At 38.0% G+C, this 22884-nt stretch overlaps 1 long non-coding RNA gene across 1 annotated transcript in view; it reads left to right on the top strand.

The window, feature by feature from the left end:
- LOC309479732 overlaps positions 1 to 22884 on the top strand; it is a 193993-nt gene that overhangs the window by 46320 nt on the left and 124789 nt on the right. The gene's annotated exons all lie outside the window — the stretch shown is intronic.

The following is a 22884-nucleotide window of genomic DNA, read 5'->3' on the forward strand; positions in this document are numbered from 1 at the left end:
AGAACGAGCAAGAAACACAAACTGCTTTACGGCAATTCGACATAAACTCACACGCCATATGATACTGTGTTTGATGTATTTCCCACCTTGGTAGACATAACTCCACACGATAAAGTTGGCCGGCTCCGATAATAACAAATGCACATGAGCAGCGGTGCCGCAAGTGAGTTTTTTTTATGACAGTGTGAAATATACGCCCCACAGCTGTAGGGGGAGCTCGTTGAGAAAACATGCGGCAACAAAAGTGAAAATCAGCGAAGAAATGGCTAGAGTTGCCAAGTTCCCCTTTAATCTCTCTGAGGTTTTAATTACTAATCATACTGTAAACTTAAAAAAGCAAGTTTTCGTGCTGCCTTAAAATTTTAAGTTTAGTCAACTTGAAATGTGAAGTTGTACTAGTGACAACTTGGATATTTGAGTGGACTTAACTTAAAATTTTAAGGCAGCACAAACACTTACGTTTTTAGGTTGAAACAAATTTTATTTTTACAGTGATTGTTTGTATCTACTTAAAGGATACTTCATATATTTTTAAAAGAAAATAGCATTTTTTAAAAGAGTTAAGGTGCAGTCACACTAGCGAAATTTTAACGAATAATTTTGCAAGCAAAAAAAAAGACAGTATCCATTTGTCAATAGTAGAGAGGAATGAAGCACAGCTCACACATAAGTCACTTTCAAAACAAGCAGCTTTAACAGCAAATTCGCATGACCAACTTGAACATAAAGTGCAATCTGTGTGGGGAACTTTTTTGCCCTGACGCGAAACTCCCAATCGCACATATTCCTATTGGCACGACTCGAATTTGCGCGCAAAATTTAGAGCAACGGTAAATGTGACCGCACCGCACCTTTACACATCTGTCTACTGCAAAACAAGATGGTTATAAATATTAGTTACTTAGTTCATTACCAGTTTCATCAGCTGTTTTTAATTTATGTTGTCATTAGGTAAAAAATAAATAAAAATAACGACATATAAAAGAGGACTTTACACTTAGCATTCAGTATCATGGTACTGAATGATTATTATATTAAGTTATATTGGTACTTCGAATAACGGTATTACCATTGTACATGACCAAAATAAACAAGTCAAAACCATAGTATTACTATGGTACCTTTGCACAAACAGTGCCCTCTCTTCTAATACCTGTTTCCTTTCTACCCCTTGTTGTCACTCGTTTTCACCAGCGACGGCCCCTCCCCCTCTCTCGTGCAGTCGCTCTCGCAGATGTGCACAAACAAGAAGAGATTAAAGCAAAACGAATCTAAACAGACAAACGGAATTAGACTGACGGGTGTTGGTGGCCTGGGTTGGAGTGATAAACACAGTGATGCTGAGTGTGTGTGTCTGTGTGCGTGTGTGTTTGTGCATGTGTGTGCTTTCTAGTGTCTAGAGGATTAACAGTGGTTAGGTGTGTATGCTGGGTTGATTGCTTTTGGGGACTGCAAAGTGTTTGTATAATGCATTCTGTTTTTGTAATTGTTTCTTTTTAATTTCTATGTGACATCAGCCTGAACCCAGTGTTTTCACTGACACGTAAATATGTACAAATTAAAAATATATGCGCGCATATGCTGTATACAAACTAAATGCTAACATATACTTTGGTGGATGATACATAAGTTAATGGATTTTTTTTTGTTAACCTCAATATTTAGGTCCTGGTCACCATTTCTTAGTTTTTCATGATTTTTAATAAACTTCACTAATTAATTTTAAATGGTAATTTGGCTTGATTTAAAAAAAAAAAAAAATAATATTATATATATTCTCATTAATAAGAGGTTAACCTGCATGCATAATGCTAATATAAAAAATAAATAAAATGTTTTAAAATAGTTTTAGATTGTCGCACCACAGGACATTTCTGAAAACCATTCATGTCATCAAAATATGAGAGCTAATAAATAAGACACTAGTCAAGTCAAGTCAAGTTTATTTGTATAGCGCTTTTCACAATACAGATTGTATCAAAGCAGCTTCACAGTATTAAATTAAAATAATACAACAAAGTTTGTTTCAAGAGGAATTTATTGATTGATAAAATTAAATTAAATATCCCCAAAATATCCCCAACTGAGCAAGCCAAAGGCAACAGTGGCAAGGAACCGAAAAACTCCATCAAGTGACCTAATGGTGTCCTAAAACTCCATCAGGTGACCTAATGGAGAAAATTATTTATAAATAAGACACTACTTACTACATTTTCACACACAAATCGACAGAAGTCATGCTCGCATGTAGAGTGACTGCAGTGCAAGTCTTCAAAGTGTCTCGTACTTGATGTGTGTGTGCCCAGTAAGCAGGCATAAGTGTGTCTGAAGGTGAGAGTGTGTCAATGGCCACTAATGGGTTGTTTTGATCACCTGTCTGTGTCTGATTTCAAAGCTGCAGGCTACAATTTCATAGGAGATGGAATGTGTGTGTATGTGTGTTAGAGAGTGTGTGGAACATTGGTCTGGCAGACACATTTTAGATCAGATGTGTGGATGACCACCTACTTCCAACTTATCGTCTCTTACAGAACCGCCAATTACTTTAAAAGCTTGGACTATTTACAGCTGCAGTGTGTAATTTCTGCACCACTAATGGCACCAAATGGAATTAAAACAAATGACTGTTTCCAAACAGGTTTCCCCATCTTCCAGATGCCATCCCAAACGCAATGCCATTGGTGTTGTTTTTGCATGTGTAGCCAGAAATGTGATAAATTGGGTAAATGTTGAAAAGATTGCATATTTCACAAGTTGCGATGTAACAGAGGTAGCGACCGATAATTTTTTCTGTATTATGACGGATAAATTTGAGTGTAATGGATTATCAAAAAAAAAAAAAAAAAAAAAAAAAAATGTAGGACGGGTCTTGGTTATATTCTTCATCAATTGCAGTCAAGTAAGTGGTGGTTTAAGCAGGCGAAATGTTTAGAAAAGTCCGGTATAAATCACCAGAGAAAAGTCTGTCGTTTCACTGGAAGATTGAGTTATTGATTAAAATTTAAGAGGTAAAATAAAAGAATAACATATTTAAATTGATTCAATTTGATTTTTTGGAAAAATTTACAATAACATCATGATGCATTTAGAATCCATTTCATGCTGACTTTAAAGGTGCAGTATGCGATTTCTCAAAATCTTTGTTGAACACTGTTGATATTTAAAATCAGTCCAAACAAACACACTCCTCCCTTCATTGCTCCGCCCACAAAATGCACGAACATGCAATGCAAGAGTGGATGTCTCTTTATTCAGAAGCGAAGCAAACTAAAGCTTCACGAAAAATAAATCGAAGATGACAAACGAATGACAAGGAAGCACAAAATTGTTTTAACATACAGTACACAAGAGTACATATAAGCAATAGTTTGTTGTTAGCCAGCAGCACACACTCATAATCAGTGTTACTCATGTATGGAGCAGAAACAACTTCGGCGTCCGTTTTCAGGCCTTCCCGCTTAGTTTTCTCCAGTGCTGGACAGTGTTTTAAAATAGAGGAGGCACACAAATTTTAAAAATGTTTACTTTAAAATGGCTTTTTTGGTCACTTATATATCTGAATATTTATAGAAAATGACACAGACATCAAGACAATATAAATATAAGTTTACTCACCTAGTCCTAGCCTATCACTTGAAGCTCCTTCGGTCCTTTTAAATGTCCATGTTAAAAGAGAATGTTCGGTCGTCTAGTGAAGCTGATTGCTATAGCCTTAGGCATGGGGTCTACCTTTATTTTTTAAATCGAAAATCTAAAATTCAATTTCTCTACTCTCCATAGTCACATCAGCGGTAGCAGTTCATACTAATATCACATAATTTACGTCTCCTCTTCAATGATTGGTTGATATGGGAAGGCTAGCCTACTCTGCCATGTTACTTATCTCAACACTCCTAATCACTGAAAGTGAATTACTCGATGGTGATTGGCTATTTATTTTTACCAATGGAGGCACAAGTCTCTGGCAATGGATATGCCTCCCCCTCCCCTTCTCTATCCCCTCAGACTCGCGTTTCGCAGATTCTGCATATTCTGGGAAGAAGCGCGCGGTAATTACACTTAAAGTGGTGAATTTACAAGCAAGAAATACACATTCTGAGACATACAATTTTGGGTAGGCTGTGCCTCCCTTGATGAGTCGCCACTGGTGCTGGAAATCTTTTTGTAATATTAACGTGGGTCCTAAAGCTCTTGCCTGATCATAACCCTTCTTTTTCCAGTGATATACCTCTGACCTTTTCTCTTTTGTAATGTCTCTCAGCCATCTCTCTTTCTACAGCCTTTCTTCAAATCTCCCTCTTGCTCTCTCTCTCTCCTCCCCTATCATGGGTGGACACGCCCCCTACTGCTGATTGGCTACAAGTTTGTTGTGGTGCTTGGGCCATTTCAACAGTGTTTTTCAAAAATCCATTACTGCACCTTTAAGGATCTTTTTATTATATAGAATGTCTATTCTCTTCTATCATATATTCCTAGATGATTTATAAGTCTTGTCAGTGTTTTGCTATGTGGTTGCAGAGGTGTTATAAGTGACACTGGTACTATGCGGTTGCTAGTGTGTTTTAGGTGGCCGTTAAGTGCAAGTTTTTATAATATTTTTGATTTTTATACAAGTCCCTTCTTCAATATAAGTATATGGATCTGGCCTGTTTTAGCAACCATCTGGCAAAATTTGTTTAAAAGTTTTATTGCATACAAAACAGTTCATCTCTCGTCGTTTGTTCATGTCCGTATCACAAATGTGAGGGAAAAGTTACAATAGGTAGCACTTTATTTTTCTCTTATTCCTACATGCTATGTCCTACTTGTAATGATTACAATAACTGTGTAATAACTAGGTACTAACCCTGAACCTACCTTTAAACCTAACCTTAACCCATGTACAGTAGTTACCTTTCAGTACTTTCTTAGGTAAGAACGCTGTAAGTACACATAAGTGCACGTACTGTAAAATAAAGTGCAACCTACTTAATGAAGGAGCATCAGTAATAGTGATGTTTGCCTTAAAGCAATAGTTCACTTCAAAATGAAAATTCTGTCATTATCTACTCACCTTCAAGTTGTTTCAAACATGTATGAATTTCTTTCTTCTGCTGAACACAAAGGAAGATATTCTGAAGAATGTCGGTAACCAGACAGTTGGACCCCATTGACTTACATAGTTGGAAAAAAAATACTATGTAAGTCAAAGGGGTCCATCAACTGATTGCTTACCAACATTCTTCAGAATATCTTTGTGTTCAACAGAAAAAAGAAATTCATACAGGTTTGATGGTGACTTGATGGTGAGTAAATGATGACAGAATTTTCATTTTTAAGTGGACTATTCCTTTAACAAGCACTATTTGTTTTTGTATAACAGATCTTTCTACAGTAACAGACTGCAACAGACCTTTGTCCCACCTGGGACAGACATTCCCAACACTCCACAGAATCTCTTCCCAAATACCAGAAAGCAGATTACATGGAAGAAGTGTTCAGACCAACAAAAGATTACAGACTGTAGACATCCTCAGCCCAATGCCCTTTAACCAGGCTGCCGAAGTACAATGCAGTCTTATTCCATCTCGTCCCCACAGCAAAGCTCTCTCCGCTACGCTGTCTGTTGGTCTGTTGTGGTGAAGGGATCGTTTCTGCTGGAAAAGGTATTCTCCTAATGACACTGTATCACACCAATGCCCTATCTGCTCAACCGGTATTAGTTAGGCTTTGGGGTTCAAGTGACTAAGGGGGTTTAGAGATGGATTTAAAAGGAGAAGAGGAGAGAGTGAAGAAAGAGAGAGAGACTCTCTGTTGTTCTTGAAAAGCTGTATTTATCCAGGATTAGAGACACCAACATGTTAATAATTGTTTCTCAGAGAACTGCGAAGAAGCACTTCCCCTGTAATCCCCTAATCAGACATTACACCTCTAAGCATGCCCGCGACACAGGCACACCAACTGCTCACGCTCACTCACTTTCCCAGCATCCCACCCGTCTGTGGTGTTAGCGACGCCCACCATACTGCGCAAACGCCAAGCAGTGATGCTGTCACAGGCCTCTCTGAATGAGCTCATGATGAAGGCGGCAACAGTCAACACAGGGCAACAACTGGATCTTTAGTGATTGGGACATGTCATCATATTTCCTGGAGCAAGCCATTGGGCTTCTGTGGAGTCCAGTGGGTTCACTGTTCTAGTAGACTAACTTCAGTAATACGGCAACAAGCTGTTCAACTTACACTTCATATATTTTGTATATGTATTTAACCCTAAAAGACTCCAATAGGCTTAACATTTCAAGAAACATACTAAAAGGGTCAGTTCACCCATAAGTAAACATTCGCTCATTTGTTTATATTGTTCTTTATGGAAGCTTGTTTCCACCACGGAATAAAACAATTTAAAAGGTAATGCAACTTTTTATCTCACAATTCAGACTTTTTTTCTCACAATTGTGAGATAAAAAGTATTTTAAGTCTATAAAAAGTCGCAATTGCAAGTTATAAAGTCAGAATTTTATACAAATAGCGAGATATATAGAATCTCACAATTCTTTCTTTATACAGTGACAACTTACAAAAACCACTTTATAAATGAGTTATAAAGTCAGAATTGTGAGATATAGGGCCCTATCTTGCACCCAGCGCAATTGACTTTGTACACTGACGCATGTATCATTCCTATTTTGCACCCAACGCACAGCGGACTTTTCCCTCCACAGACGCACGTCGGTAAATTAGGGAATGAACTTGCGCTCCCGGGGAGGTTCAGCGAAAAGAGGAGGCGTGTTCCGGCGCAAACGTTCCCTGGTGCTATTTTGCAGTTCCAGAAAACAATTCCGCCACAGACCAGGAAAAACCTAGTCTAAAGTCAGTGGCACGTTTTCAGTGGAGCGTTCAGATGCTATTTTAAGGGCGCATGCTTGGCCATAATGTAGCGTGTGCACAACGTGCATACACTTTGCTTCTCTCATCTACACAGACGCAGCAGTTGACATTTTTGCAAACCATACATAATTACAAAGAAAAATATTCCACATGAGGGAAATCATTGTGGTGTCCATGAAGATGTGAAAAAATAGGCATAAATCTAGCTTACACATTTACCCATACAATGTCACTTCTCTGTGTTTTACGGCCCTGACGAGAACGTCGGTCTCCTCGGCTGTGAACCGCTCCTGGCGTGCGTCTGGCAAATCTGCCGATATAATAGCAAACCGCCATGGAACAAGCGCGCCTGCTTTTAAAGGGAATGTGAGATGACGCTCTGATTGGTTTACTTCACGTTATGCCCAAACCACACCTATGAGTAATGTAGATACTTCAGACCAACCCATTTTAGATTTGCGTTGGGCACAAGAGTAATTTATCCCGCTGGTATAATAGCAACAGCGCCCGAGATCCGCCCACAAAGTTACTTGCGTTTCGCGCTTGATACTTGCATTTCAGATCGTTAAAATAGGGCCCATAGTATCTCGCAATTGTATATACTGTAGTATCTCGCAAATAGTATCTAGCAATTGCGAGTTTATATCTCGCAATTCTTTCTTTATACAGTGACATCTTACGAAAACAACTTTATAAATGAGTTATAAAGTCAGAATTGCGAGGTATAAAGTCCAATTCGGAGGAAAATATATTTTTTTTCTTTCCTTTTTTTTTTAAGCTGACAGAGTTTATGTCTCACAATTCTGACTTAATAACTTATTGTTATTGTAAGTTGTCATTGTATAAAGTCAGAATTGTGAGTTTACATCACGCAATTGCAAGTTTATATCTTGCAATTCTGAGAAAAAAAGTTCTGTGGCGTTCTGTGTTATTCTGTGGCGGAAACAAGCTTCCATAGTTCTTAACCTGTCTGATTTTCTTTCTTTTGTGGAACACAAAATATGATATTTTGAATAACTGTTTTGCCCATATAATAAAAGACAATGGGTTCCAAAACTAAACAATATTGGACACCACTGACTTTCACTGATCCTTTTTTTTATGTCTTTTGTGTTCTGCAGAAGAAAGAAAATCATAGAGGTTTGGAACAACATGAGGGTGACTAAATGAAGACAGAATTAAAAAATTTTGGGTGAAATAACCCTTTAGCTTTTAATGACCTTTCCTAATTTTATGAAAGCTGAAACCCTTTCACTATATAATAACATGCTTTAAAGGTTCTCCGTGAACAATATTATTTCACTGTTGTTTGGGGTCTCAAGGACCCCACCAATGAGGGCTGTAATACCTGGAGAAGTTTACACATTATCATTCATCTCAATGGCAGTTGCTCTGCTGACACCTGAAGACCCAGAGGTGTGCAACCTGCGTTCTGGCTTTGCTCTTGGGCAGTTCCAGGAACAGTTTTTAAAGCTAATCACCTGAGCCATAAGTGTCATGCAACTAATTACTCAAGAGCCATTGAAAAAGGAAGCCGTGAAATAGCAGGAAGCATGAGACAAAGTGATGATTATAACAACTGAGCAATGTTTGTTAATTAATCTTAGTTACTTTCTTTGAACTTCATCCCTTCATAATAAAAAATAAAACACAAAGTAAATAAAGCACAACACAAATTTATGGTCGCTCTATTGAAGCAACACATACACAGGTTGCTACTGAGAATCCATAGATCCTTCGAAGCTATACGTTTTAATGTTCCACCAAACCCTGAAGTTTAGTGTTGCTAGCACCAGTTAAGCTACACAAACACTTCCATCATTTTACCCATTTTAGGCCCTGCTTACACCTGATACTAAGATGTGTTTTGGTCGATCTGAGACACATTCCTGTTTACACCTGGTGTTAAAATCCGTCTCTTTTGTCCACTTTCAACCTGGAAGTTTCAACCTCTTTTTTTTTTTTGACCTTTCGATCTAATGGACTAAATAAGCTTGCGCAATTTACTCATGAACACGACCAGAAGCACAACAGATAGCATCACCTTTCGTTTCTGCTCTGACAGCTGCAAGACCAAACTGAACGCTGTGAGTTTGTGTTAGAAATCAGGAATGATGAGAGAAAATTTTTCTTCAGCCGAAAAAGTTTAAATCCCGTCTCACTAGCGACTTCCCATGATGTTTACGCATTAGGTCAGTAGGCGGAGAGCAGACGGTCTTTTGTGGCTGTTCGAACACATTCGACCACATGAGCGTTTACAATATGAAAGCAATCCGGTCGAATGAGTTTTTGACTACCTCTGAAAGTGGTCAAATGTGGACAAGCTCAAAACGTTTTAGACCCGTTTACACCTGTATTTAGCGCCGTCCACTTGTGATCTGATCGACCAAAACGCATCTTAATACCAGGTGTAAACTGGGCTTTATGGCACTGTTAAAATATCCCACTCCAACGGGCTGATAAGTTTTGCTGTAGGCCATGTAATAAAGTGAGAGGGTCATGTAGATATTGTGTAAAAGGTCAAAGAGGTCATCGAAACACCATTCCTCACTATCTAGGCGGTCTTGAGGGCACGGGGGGCAATGAACCTCTGTGAGTTCATTATTTGTGCACGCTGGGAGAATGACAGACTGACAGGCTCGCTCTGGGCCGGCTGGAGGGTCTCAGACCACCGGCTGTGCTGGAGGTGAAATGTTTTTGATCTTTATAGTCTCTTTCGTGGTGTGTCAAGACTGTGATGTTCAAAATGTTCAATTTAATTATCAGCATTAATGGCTGGTAATATCAAACTTCATGCAAAGTGCTCATTAAAGACATAAACCTCAAAACTGAATTCAGGTTATTATATGAGGCCACTGATAGTGTGTCTCAACTGTTAATGCTTAAAACAATAGTACACTTGTTTAGAGCAGCAGGTGTGTGCTATTGTTGTGTTTTTTTATCATCTGCTGCGAGTTTGTTCCGTTTTCATAACAATGGCATCTCAATCCAATGACCCATTGTTGACTTAATTTCACCCACTGTATTTCTCTTTGTTTTTCTCATGTTTTACTATTTTTTTTGTTGCCATTGTTAATGATGAATGTTGATTGTTTGTCATCCGTCTCTCTCCCCCCCACCCCGGTTTGGGATGGAGAGTGAGTAGCGGGGACACAGAGGGATTAACCTGGCAGAATTTAATTAGTGGGGCTGTTGTCTCTGCCTTTAACCATCCAATCTCCTCCAGCAACAGCTTGGCCTGTGACGGACAGGCCTCGTGTTTGGGGTGGGGGGGTGTGCGTGTGCGTGTGCGTATGCGCGCGCGTGTGTGTAAATGTCCCTGTTCTTCAACTAAAAAAGACAGCAGATGAGTTTATAATATGTATGTATTATTTATTTAGCTGTTGGATGGTTTAGCAACTAATTGAATGCAGCAAATGCCTGGGACATTTCGTGGCTGCTATTATTTGAAGAACAACATGTAGCCCTTCATATGATGCTTTTTGCTCTTGTCTTCCGACCCCTCCCTCACCCCCCCTCGGCGGGTCGTATTGAACGTGTGGTCCAGCGCGTGGGCTTGGGGGCAATCATTGGCAGATCTGAAGCTGACACTGTTGCATTGTAATCTTGATGCTAAGCTTCCCATTAACCCATCTGGGGTCCAACGCCCCGCATAACCTCTCCAAACACACATGCACACACACTTTTGATGCTGGTCATGTGCGGGAAGTGTGCCTGTACAAGTAAACACCTGCTGAGCATTACAGAACAATTAATACCCACATATTCCATAAAACAAGAGCAAAAGCAACTAAAACATAGCCTATACCTGGAGATAGTGAGGAACCCAATGACATTTTCACAGGTGTACAAAAACAACTTGTTTTTTTTTTCTTCTAGAAAGTTTGACATTTTCAAAGAAATTAATACATTTATTCAACAAGGATGCATTATATTGATCTAAAGTGACAGTAAAGAATACTGTTATTATATTATAAAAGATTTCTATTTCAAATAAATGCTGATCTTTTGAACTTTCTATTCATCAAAGAATAAGCATTAGAATGACTTCTGAAGGATCATGTGACACTGAAGAATAATGATGCTGAAAATTCAGCTTTGCGTCACAGGAATAAATTGCATTATAAAATATATTAATTTAGAAAACATTTTTTTTTACACAATATGTGTTATAGATATGATTGAGCTATATATACAGAGTGACTTGAGAATGAAAATGTATATTGTCAACATATAAAGAGGATTTGTAGAATTAGAGTTATACTATTATAGGTGATGTCATGTTGAATTAAAAGTCATGGATAAAACATCAAACCCTAAATGCATTATAAAATGGCTTTTAAAGATCTGTGACTATAGTGGACACCATGCATCAGAAGATTCATATAAAAGTTGTTTTATACTTTCAGTATTTATGTTAGAATGAAATGGACTAGGAACATGTAAAATGAAATAATTCTTTCACCATGTAAATATACGGATTCCGAATAAATTGCTTTTCCTTCCTTTTTCACTAAAGAGACATTCAGAAACTAAGCTTCTGTAAACCTCTAAAACAGTCTCACAAACCCCCCCCCCCCCCCCCCCCAAACTACTAATTAGAGGCTCATTAGGAAACTCTGGAGGTTTTATGTTTCACTGTCCAGCTTTCAGCTCATCCGTTCACTCAAGCTGACAGCAAGTTGGCTGTGATACATTATGTCAAAAAACCGTTCAATGTTCAACAAACGTAATTTTATGGCTGTTTTAATCAATATATTGCTTATTTAACCTGAATTTCTCTCTCTTTCAAGTGATTCAAGTGAAGTTTCTCTTATTACTATGCGCTATTAAAACTTATATCACATATTATTAGGTGAAACGTAACCTTTGTGACTTCGTAATCTAAAGCTGGGAATTAGTACTTATTTTGCAATGAAATTTAAAGCCCTTGTTATTGAAAAGTGTTGTTTGTCTGTTTTCCACCAAAAGCCAAACTACATTCCCAACAAAGCAACCTTATTTCCACTGTTCCATATATCCTTCTTTATTAACATAAAAATGACAGCTAGTAAAGAGAGTAAATAGATGCGTTGTTTGTTAGAAACTAGGCCAAACGACTGCTGGCAAACAGAAGGGCCGTCGTGGGTCACAGTCTCGACGCGGAAGCGCCAAAGCCTCCACAAAGGAAACAATCAACAAAAACAACTCTCACTAACGCGGAAAGTCGTGACGTAGTACAGTCTAGACAATGTGTCATAATGCCATCATTTCTCGTCATTAAATTATACCATAGAATTTGGAGAAAATGCAGACTTTGTAATCACTGAAGTACTGTATATAAATGTATTTTCAAGCAAATTCAATTTAAACATTCATTTCATCCAGCAACCATCTGTATTTTTAAAATATATTTTTTTTCTCAGGATGATGCAGTATCAGTATAGAATATGGTCCAGTTTGATATAGTATAGTTTGATCCATCGTAACATAACTCTGGCCTACGACGTGAGGTGTCACGCGAGGTTAAAAGCACTGCCCTCCGTGGGGACTCCAGTGTGACCCCCATGATCCACGTCTGCTCGTCCCCGGGGACTCAGAAGTCAATAAAAATGCTATTGTGAGCCCAAGAGTGTAGTCAAGTGGACAATCAACTCAATCCATGTACATTTACGCTGGACCATTGCGTTTTTTTCCCCATCAGTGTCAAAATATATTTTCTAGGCTTATAAGAAAGAAATTCGAGCCTCTTTTTTTTTTTAAACAGATTCTTATGCAATAATATCTTAGAGGACATATGAGTTCAGATCATCTGACCTTGATTCATTCCCGAAGAGTATTCACTTAAACAACAAATTTCCTAATATGAATATGTATATGGTCAATGACCTCTTAAATAAAGGTTTAATTCCACCATTTGCACCATCGTCCCTTGTTTTGATGTGATATGAATTTACAGAGAACCCTTCGCAAACACACAGACTTATAACCCACAAATAAATAAGTCCAAACAGCTGCCCCCGAAGCACACGGCTCACCAACTCACGCAGGGGCCCGGACAGGGAGTCTAAACCCCACCAGATTTGCTCCATAATGCCATTACCCCCACCCCTCAAGTTCCACATTCTGCCCTTGGTTGTGTGACCCAGCCTAAATAGCCCTTTTGTCTGACTGGGACAAAAACCATTGGCTGAGTGTCTGGTGTAGCACGTGCTTTGCTTTGTGCCTTTCTGCGCACTGAACAGGTGGGCACAGACACTGCAAATTAGAGGAAAAATGGAAAACTGGACAAAAACAGGGAGAAGTTAAAGCTGTCAATCACCCTGGAAACTCTTAGATGTCATAATTCCAAAATCAGCCCAGGAGGGCAAATCTTGAGATCAGATGTACTGTATCTTTACTATGTTGTTTCCTTCAGATTAACCCAGAACCCATGGGTATCTTATTGCTATGGGAACTGCTGAGGTGACCAAGAGCAGGTTAACCATGATTGGCTCATTTGAACTTTCAAACAACACCTGGTGGTCTCAATGGGATTTGTACCTACATCCCAACAAGTGCATTAATACATAACAACTGTGAAATATATTAAGAAGAACTAAAGCCAGTTACTAGAAATGTTGATATTTGCATTCATTTTCAAGTTTCAGCAATGTAATTATTTAAAAAGAATTCATATTCAAAGTCAAAGTCGACTTTATTGTAATTTTTAGCACATTGCATGGCAATTGAAAAAAAAAAAAAAAAAACAGTTTCTTCATGGAACTGTGAAGGAACAATGCATTTCTGATGAAGAATCCAGATGTTTATGTGCTCCATTTATTTTTGGCTTCATATTTTACCAAAATATAGTCATATTTTACCAATTTTTTTTTTTTTTTTTTTTTAATACAGGCTTTTAGAGTCTCACTATAACTAATTAAATAGGGAAGACCCGTGTCACACTCCTCTATTTGGGTGATTATGTTATACACATGCAGGTAGCACAATCTTTTTTTGTTTCCCATTACATGAACTAATGAATCTGAATGACTGATTCATTAATGGAAACAATGGGCAGTAGTACCTGAAGCAAAGTTGAGTGGCACTGGGGTCAATGGTGCAGCCGCTCACAGAGCAGTTTCTGAGAGCTCACAAGCACTATCAAGTGCTCTGATTTCCCCAGCCTTTGATTAGGATGATGAAGTATTCCCAAGCCCAAATCACCTCTTTATCCTCAAACAATTATGAGCCCTTGGAGGACTAATTATCCTGCTTTGGAAAGGGACCTGAAAGATGATGGAAGAAAAAAAGGAACTATTGCAATAGTCAGTTTAGTTAAAGGTAGGGTAGGCAATTTCAGAGAGGCTAGCAATAGCAAGCTAGCTTTGAATGCATAAGATCCCTCCCTTCAGAGCATCTCCACAACCATGCCTCCTTCAAAACACAAGAATGCACACAGCAAAGTCATGGCGTTAAATAACCTCATCTCATGTTTTTCAATTCTGAAAAAACAGTGATTCTAATTATTGGACAAAAAACGTCCTCACGTAATAACCTAGAATACTGTCTAACACTTGATGGCTGCTCTGTTAAGTCTTCATCGTCGGTCAGGAACCTGGGTGTGCTCTTTGATACCAATCTTTCATTTGAAAGTCACGTGTCTAGAATCTGTAAAAACATTTTTCCATCTTAAAAATATATCTAAATTACGTCATATGCTCTCAATGACAAATGCAGAACAATTAGTCCATGCGTTCATGACATCAAGGCTAGATTATTGTAATGCTCTACTGGGTGGTTGCCCTGCACGCTTAATAAACAAACTACATCTGGTCCAAAATGCATCAGCTAGCGTTCTTACCAGAACCAGGAAGTATGACCACATTAGCCCGGTTCTGTCAACACTGCACTGGCTCCCTAATTAAACATCGTATACATTTTTAAATATTGCAGATTACTTACAAAGCACTAAATGGTTTAGCTCCGCAGTACTTGAGTGAGCTCTTAACGCATTATAGTCCTTCACGTCTATTGCGATCTCAAAATTCTGGCCAGTTAATAATACCTAGAATATCAAAATCAACTGCTGGCGGTAGATCCTTTTCCTATTTAGCACCAAAACTTTGGAACAGTCTTCCTAACATTGTCCGGGAAATCCAAACAAAAAACACATCTCTTTGACCTAGCATACACATAATACATTATAGACGTCTATAATTTGAATGTTAGGCTGCATAGTTTAGGTCAGCCGGAACCGGGAACACTTCCCATAAATCCTGATGTACTTGTTACATCATAAGAAGTATGGCGTCTACGCTAATATTAGTCCCAGAGGTTTACCGCAGTCCGCCAGATCCAGGCCGTATCCAGATCTGATTAAGGACCTGCGCCTGGACACGACAACAATGCAGTCCTGAAGTGTCAACTAGTCTCACCCCTGTGAAGGCTTCCTTCCCTTTACCTCTGTACAGATAAAACGTTGTCGGGATAATTCCGGTTCGTGATGAATAATTCTTTATTATAAATTCTTAAGGCCAGAGAAGTAGTTTGCGAGGGTTGGTTTGTAAAGAAGGACTACACGCTGGGCACATATATATTCAAACGCTCATACCTATAGACTAAACACGTGATGCGCATGTGCACGCCGTCGGCATTTTCGCGGGTTTGCGTTTTTGAGTTTTGCGCAGAGATAACCTTTTTTTTTTTTTTTTTTTTTTTTTTTTTTTTTTTTAAGGTTTGCGCCTTGGAATCTATTTCCACCAGGCACTGTTTTGTAGGGGTGGGAATCTCTAGGCACCTCACGATTCGATTCGATTACGATTGAGAGGGTAACGATTATCGATTATCAACATTTTTTTTGAATTGAGAGCGGACGTGCAGTGCGCGTGAATGCGCGTGCAGTCTGTGGCGTGCACATAACAGAGATGCACATAACATCATGCACAGACGCATGATGGCTGAGCGCCAAATTTGAACGGCACCCTCTTAGTTAAAAGCTAACGTATGGCAAATTGGCAATTTCATTGAGACCTATTTAGTATTTTTTTGTATGAGAGCTGCTTTCTGTATTGTTTAGTTTTCACATCAGTATGCTCTGTCTCTGGTATGCTGTAAACCGATCTGTTATACGTTATACTGTCCTACACATTCACAGTGTCAGTGCAATGCCAGATGTTCATTCACTTTTTTTGAATAAGCTGTTTTTGATTGTGGTATACAGCAAACATTTCAAGTCATAACTCTTTATTATTTAGTTGTGTATAAGAGCGGCTTTGTATGTTACTAACTATTCAGAATATGCGCAAGTCCACAAGCATTATGTTTGTATGAGAGCTGCTGGTACATAATTCTATATTTTTTAACGAAAACTGTTTGCGATTTTGCTACAGCAAAAAAATAAAAAAATAAAAAAATAAAATTAGGAGCGAGCCAGCTCTCAGATTTCATCAAAAATATCATCAAGCGACGAGAATACTTCTTGTGCGCAAAAAAAAAAAAAAAAAATAACGACTTTATTCAACTATTCATTCTCTTCCGTGTGGGCCTCTGGCGTGAGTTCACGAGAGATCCACGACGCATGCGCGAGAACTGAGAAGATTTTCCTGCACAAAAAATTTCCTGCACAAAATGTGATAGCATTGTAACAAACAATAAAGTTTACAGTGGCTTCATAACTTAATTAAAAACAAAAAAGCAAAACACACCTGATGCACATTCTTTGTTCTTCATTTTCTAGAAGTATGGCATTAAAAATCTTGCTTTATTTTTGTGTATTTAATTAAAAGAAGGTACACCGCCATCTTTCTCCGACGAAAGTGACTTGAACGCACCACTAGATTTCCCCGAGCAATGGTAAATGTGACTGAGTCTTAAGTAGGCTACTGAAAAATTACGAACTGAGGATATAGAAGTTCATTCACGTAAATAACCGAACTGTAAGTGAACGTAACTGTATTCTGCTGCTGTTTGAACGTGGCACATTATTACCTGTTCAGTTACCAGTCATTATTAATAATAATTAGATAATTATTGCTAAAAAGCTATTTATGTCCTCTGAACTGACCTGCAGGGACTGACAGAATAACAAATCCTGACTCCTGTCTTTTTCCACTAATATACAGGCTCAGCATCAAGGGCAGTCCATTCAGGAGAGTCTCAGAGCAATAATCTGGTTTCGTCTAATTAATTAGTGGTCTCCATTACTCTTTCTAACAAGTGCACCTTATTTGTGAGAGATTAAGAGCAAGTGAGAGCTCATTGGAAAGGTGTAAATGATTGGAAAGGCCTCCTTTGTGCACCTGCTTAATTGGGCTAATGATGGACCCCAGAGGGTTTGCAGTGCAGGAGCTACACGTGTCTCACCAGGATGAGTTCTGGCCAAGGTACAGCACAAAGACTAAAAATTAAGAAGAACAAGTGCTCAACAGGCTAGCAGTGGTGGAACACCACATGCACTAGATAAAATACACTAATGGACATTTATTAACGTGTTACATGGGGCAGTTTAGATGAATTGTAGATTCCTGTTGACCGAGTTCTGGGAATGGCTGTTCGTGTTTGGGATTATCAGTTTGCTCTTACCCTGTCTGTTCATGTAGGACATTTAAAAACATTGCCATTAGAGTCTGAATAATCCGCTGTGAAAGTATTTCCATTTGTCCCTTTAAGGAGATTTTTCATTAATGGGCTACAGGCCTAACAGAGGAAATAGGCTAGATGTTGGGTAGCTGTGCCATCCAACATAATCCACAACTTTAGTCTCATGGGGGGCCTAAATGGACTCTGAATGCAGACCTTGGGTGTGCATTAGCTAAATAGGTATTAACTTGACCAGTAGACGCTGCTATGACACACAGTTTCACCACAGCATATGTTCATAATCAGCTTATACATTTTAGTTTTAGTTCTTTTCCTCCACCATTCCAAATGACCAAATATTGCTCGGTTTAATCGTGCTTGTTCACGTGGACTTTGGCGGTAGTTAATACCAGGATCAAAGACCAAACAGGAGACCAAGGCTTGGAATGACAATGGCTGAGGTTCAGAGCATAGTTTTAAACACTTTCTTGTATGCTGTTTCCACCTTCTACAATTTCCTCCAAGATGCAAAACTGTTATTTTGAATGATGATTTAATGATTATGAATTTAAAGGAAAGAGGAAGGAATCCAGCGGTCTGTTCTGTGTGTGTGTGTGTGTGTGTGTGTGTGTGTGTGTGTGTGTGTGTGTGTGTGTGTGTGTGTGTGTGTGTGTGTGTGCGACCTGTACATTACCAGACATCAAGAGTTGTCAGGGTGTTAGTACTATTATCAGTTTCATATATCCACAAATCCACAGATTTATGTGAGCTGTCGGAGAAATTAAAATCACATGCTTTTTGGTGCTCTTAATCCAATCCCTTTAGACTTCATTTTTAAAACATCTAAATCTGTTATTACTGGCACAAAACCCTTTTAATTTAATCTTTGACAAGATTATCAGATTCATTGATGATGTCACAAACTTAAATAAATAGTGCAAAAAGTGAGCTTAGACTGGATGAGCGGGACAAAATATACCCCGCTGCTCAATTGATTAGCTTTGATGGCCTGATTATTATAATCATAATTTATCAAAGTAGTAGATGCAGATCTTAATGATCTAAAATAGCCTCTAACTGAATGGTAAATCAGGGAAAAGCTTTATTATATGCTTGTTAATACAGTAAATCAAACACTTTATTGGCCAATTAACAAGCATGCAATACATCATTCAATACAATATGTGTCTACAGTTCTTTTTTTTTTTTTTTTGCTGTTTGGTGTGGTAAAATTAAGCAATAAGATAGTAGGGGTAGTGCTATAAATATATAGCCTATATTCTAGCTGTTGAGCAGTCAGTTCCCTTCCAATCACGCACAGGTTGTCTGATAGACACGGAAGAAGGGTCGAGTCGAGGGACCAGTAAACTTCCGTGACTGCCTCTTGCTATCCCAAGCGCCAAGGCAACCTGTGCGCATAAGAAGCCTCTGGCTCGTGAATGGTTAAAGAGAGCCCATTGTTTAGCCTAACATCGACCAACGCGGGGTGCGGATTAGAACGGCGTCTGCCCGTCCCATATGTTACTTCAGGACTGCAGTTGCCCGTAATTAAAAAAGAAAGATGCGCTCTGCAGGAATGGAGGCCCTTGGTTTTGCTCATGAACGTCAAGGCGTCTGATCTTTCAGTGACTTGTGCACTATTAAAACAACACCCTATTCGAAGTTACAACCCCGGAGTGCATCCTACTGTGTGGCCGAGCATGCCTGTACACATATGAAACAGACTGTAACAGCATTGTTAAAAGTCAGTACCATGTACGCACGTGTTGTGGGCTTCCTTCACGCCCTGTTTATCGGTAAATAAACAGTGAGTCGTTCCAAACATCACGGACGAAACTGGTTTATAACCACACTATGGCCAGGATGTAAACAACTTTGCCTCCTAATATTATTTTGGACTTCTTTAAGAGACGGAATAGGCTACATTTTTTTTGTAGCACAGAACTTTAAAATATAGCCTAGGTAGAGTATTTATAGTGCATGTATTGTGTTTGTAATGTTTGAGAGTTTCTCAAAGATTGTCGCGCCTATCTTTACTTTACAGCACGTTTCCCGAAGACAAGTAGCCTACATATTTATAAATTAACGAGAGCACAGACTAGGCTACTTTAGCTACGTGTAAATTGACAATTTGTTCTCCTTGTTTTCAGTTTACAGACACATGACATCTAATAAATAATAGGCTATAGTTTTGATGGTTGCGAAGACATTGTACACTGTCGACGAATAAAACGATATTGTTTAAAATCGCACTCTGCGCGTCACGTGACTTTACATAAGAGGCGACAATGATAAGTTTATGTAGGCCTACTTTTATGTTACTAATTGCAGTGGATATAGATAAAGGCTATTCTCAAAAAACGATTTCACAAGAAAATATTTTATGTATTGAGGTAACCGTCATTGTGTGCATCTGTTAAATTTGAAAGGAGCAAAACTGTGCCAAATAATTGCCACAAAGCCCCTTAAATTGATCAGCATCAAGAGAAATCCCATTAGCCTAAATGTATTTATCTTTCATCACTTGCATTAATCTCTATGAAGTTGAGCATCAATATTTCTGAAACCCATGGCTTACCAAAAGCCATAATAATGTCTTTAATTCAATTCAGAAATGTTCAATAACTTCTAGCGCCCGCTAACATGACGTGCATTTCCATGTTTCTTGGCATTTTCACGCTATGTTCATGTTGGGAGACAAACTCTTGAACATATTAGTAAGAATCTCTGCCTTAGTTCCTCACCTGAAGATATGCAAAGCTATGAAAACCCAGAAACACAAAATACCGAATTATAATGTTAATAATGAAAACTGTATTTTATGCACATAGGCCTATTCATTATTTTACACGTAATAGGCTATGAAATATGTATGTTAATATCGATAATATCCAGTCCAAATAAAATTGTCCATGTTTTCCCTCATGCATGCAATTTATTTGCATCTCTATATGGGCTGAAATAATACATTTTATTAAAGGCTTTATATTGTGCAGTTGAAAGCCGTGTGCTGCAACGAAATATGACAGCATGAAGTATGTATGCGCATTACTAAGATGGTGGGTTATTTACAGTGATAGGCCTATATCAGAAATCAAGAAAGAGCAATGCTTTATTATTATTTTTATTTTTTCAACCTGTTATAAGATATTTCTGTAGTGCCCCTGAGTGTTGGGGGTGGGTGGCAATGGATGGCATAAAGTTTCGCGTAACTGTAGCTAAAAATTCAATTAACTGTCGTTGCAACTGACACGTCTGTCCGCCACAATGGCAGTAACTGTCGTAATTGACCTACTTAGCCCAACTATTTTCTCAAAGACACACAGTATGACGGTTGGATGAAATGGCAATGAGAATTATGATGTGGGTTATTAAAACCAAGCCCATATTGTTGTATGAGAAAGTGTGCGGTTAAATTAGTGTGTGATGTGATATTTCTCTTTCACCTGAAATGGTGAGATCATGATGGAAATACACAAACAATGGTATGATTTATGTGAGTGTAAATAATTTAGGACAATTATATATCATTGTGTAGCGATGTGGTTGTAGCCTAATGGATTTGTTTTCATATAAAAAAAAACAACTAAAACCTACGCCCATTTTTCTGTTAGCTGTTTTTTTTATATACAATTAATAAATGTATTCAAACAGTATTAGGAACTTGTATAACTGGGCTTCTTAAATAAAGTGATTACTTTATCAGTAGGCCTATGAGCTGCAGCAACTCATTAAACATACTGTGGTGCAAACGTACTGTTGATTTTTTCCATTGCACTCTATTTCCCCAGTTGTTTGTGCATTTACATTTCGCATTTTATGTGATGGAAATTTTACTTTATTTTGTTGAGATATTATTTCGTATATTATTAAATATGCGCATAAATTTGTATCTGTACCGTGTGTGTCAGTTTACTTGACCAATAACCTCCTTAATCTTCTAACTTCATGAAGGTTTCATTTTATAGGCAATAGATAGAGATAGAAGACGATGCAAATATAGTGTAAGTTGTTTGTTAGTCACGAGAAAACCCATGTGTTCTTCGGCCGTCTTGGACGACTTACACGTGTTAGAAATAATGTGGCCTCGATGCAGTATTATATTGAGGACTTTCGGAAAAGGTTAGTTTAGAACTCAAAAATATTAAATTAGGCTATTTATTATTTTATTTTGGGAAAAACACCTGGACAATAACACCAGTGATTGTATTCCTTCGTGTTCCTGAAAGAGGGAAAAAGAAAAGAAAAAAGACCCGTAATGGCCTCTAATCGTTTTGGGTTAAAACGAATGTGATCAGTTGTTCTAAAGTTTGAATGAAAATGAAGCTGCTTCAAATAATTTTTAAACAAAAATAGTTAAATATAATATGATATAGTATATTAAAAGATAATACAAATATATATTATCCCTTCAAAATGTGTTTGTAAAAAAATAATAATACTGTTTCCCTAAGCGTTTACAAGATCAGTCAGATAGTCAGCCATTCAGACTAATGCCAGGCGAAGTTATTTGTTACATCGTGATATTGAATTTGAGGTTATTCTTGTTTTCTTCGTTTTGTCGCTGTTTAGTGCTTATTTTATTGTCACATAAATACAATATTGAATGTAACGCCTCAAGTGCATAAGCTATTTGTTTCTGTTAGTTATTCGCGCTGTTTGAGACACGGTGTAATTATTATTATAATTTTTTAAGATATAAAGAAAATATATTTAAGAAAATATCACAGACTGTATTTTTAAGAAAACTTCAAACACACAGCAATTATTTAGTAAGTTTCACTTCGTGCCAATTTCATTTGGAAACGGGCTAAGATTCCTAAAAATGTTTTGACCATTTCGCACCATTCATTAGATTGTCTATAGAGAGTGAATGAAAAAGGAGATTATTTGGCAATGTCAAGGACGATAATTGAATGTTCCACTGCTCGCAATTATGATGGAAGAATTCAAAGATTCGATTCTGACTCCCCGCCTCCAAGTGAACTGGTGTAATTATGTGATGTCGCTCAAATCAGACCCTTACAATAGAATTATTCCAGGACCCGTCGGCAACCGTAAAGTCGGCAGTTTGCTCTCTACCCCTCCTTTCCTTTACCGAGGGCACTCTTTGTGAAAGTTTTCCATTCAGTCACAGAGAACTCCGGGGTGTTAGCTCTGTCCTCACAGCTGTTTAAATCAAAATTGGAATTAAAGTAGCCTATTGGATTTGTAGTTTATTGAACTTTTTTAATAAATAGATTTTTGTTTGAATTATTGTAGTACCATTGTTGATTTTTAATTGGTTATTTCTGAATTCGAGTCATGACAATCCAACACAACAGTATTATTCAAAAGTTTGCAGAATTGTCATGTCATACATTCTATTGTGAAATACCATCCGTTGCTGCAATGCAGACCAACATGTTGCGGTGCTGCATTCAGAAAAGGCGGTCTTTAAAGTAGGCTTTGAGTTACGTTTGAATTGCCCTCTGCC

Source organism: Leuciscus leuciscus (assembly GCF_965113295.1).
Source record: "Leuciscus leuciscus genome assembly, chromosome: 17".
NCBI classification, from domain to species: Eukaryota; Metazoa; Chordata; class Actinopteri; order Cypriniformes; family Leuciscidae; genus Leuciscus; species Leuciscus leuciscus.